We start from the raw sequence: 904 nt of genomic DNA, 5'->3' as shown, positions 1-904 counted from the left end.
CCATCAGGGGTGATTCCTAAGTAAAGAACCAGGAGTTAGACCTAAGCACCACTAGGGTGACTTCAAAACAAACAAACAAATGTAGATTTTGAAAGTAATAGGGGGAAAAAGGCAATACAAACTATGCCAAAATTAGGAAAATCCTACTTCCTAATTAAGAATTATCCTAATTCCAGGGCCGAAGAGGTGGCGCTAGAGGTAAGGTCTTGCAAGCGCTAGCCAAGGAAGGACTTCGTTTCAATCTCCCGGCGTCCCATATGGTCCCCCCAAGCCAGGGGAAATTTCCGAGTGCTTAGCCAGGAATAACCTCTGAGCATCAAACAGGTGTGGCCCAAAAACCAAAAGAAGGAAAAAAAGAATTATCTTAATTCCACTAAGAAAATTAAAATCACAACAAAATTAAAATCAACAAGTATGTTCACCATAAATGCAAATATTTCTCTTCTTTTTTGCAGTTTTCAAAGGCTTTAATAGTAAAGACTTAATAGAAAAGAAAAACTCAATCTATTTAGGTCCACATCGAGATGAAGAGATGTTTCCAAATAGGACATGGTGCCCCTTATTCGTAGATAAAATATAGAATGCTTCACGAACTTGCGTGTCATCCTCTTGCAGGGGCCATGCTAATCTTCTCTGTATCATTCCAATTTTAGTATATGTGCTGCCGAAGCGAGCACAGTGCAAATATTTCTTTTTTTTTTTTTTGGTTTTTTGTTTTTTGTTTTTGTTTTTTTTGTTTGTTTGTTTTGGTTTTTGGGCCACACCCAGCAATGCTCAAGGGTTACTCCTGGCTGTCTGCTCAGAAATAGCTCCTGGCAGGCACGGGGGACCATATGGGACACCGGGATTCGAACCAATCACCTTTGGTCCTGGATCGGCTGCTTGCAAGGCAAACGCCGCTGTG

At 40.8% G+C, this 904-nt stretch overlaps 1 non-coding gene across 1 annotated transcript; it reads right to left on the bottom strand.

Moving 5' to 3' along the window:
- Nucleotides 1-570: 570 nt before the first annotated feature.
- On the bottom strand, nt 571-677 carry LOC126000191 (U6 spliceosomal RNA). Its single transcript, XR_007492552.1, has one exon. It is a non-coding gene; the product is annotated as a U6 spliceosomal RNA (small nuclear RNA).
- Between the last annotated feature and the right edge of the window lie 227 nt (nt 678-904).

Source organism: Suncus etruscus, chromosome X, assembly GCF_024139225.1.
Source record: "Suncus etruscus isolate mSunEtr1 chromosome X, mSunEtr1.pri.cur, whole genome shotgun sequence".
Classification (NCBI taxonomy): domain Eukaryota; kingdom Metazoa; phylum Chordata; class Mammalia; order Eulipotyphla; family Soricidae; genus Suncus; species Suncus etruscus.
Note: the sequence above shows the minus strand (reverse complement) of the source record. Positions and strands in the feature narration are given on the sequence as shown.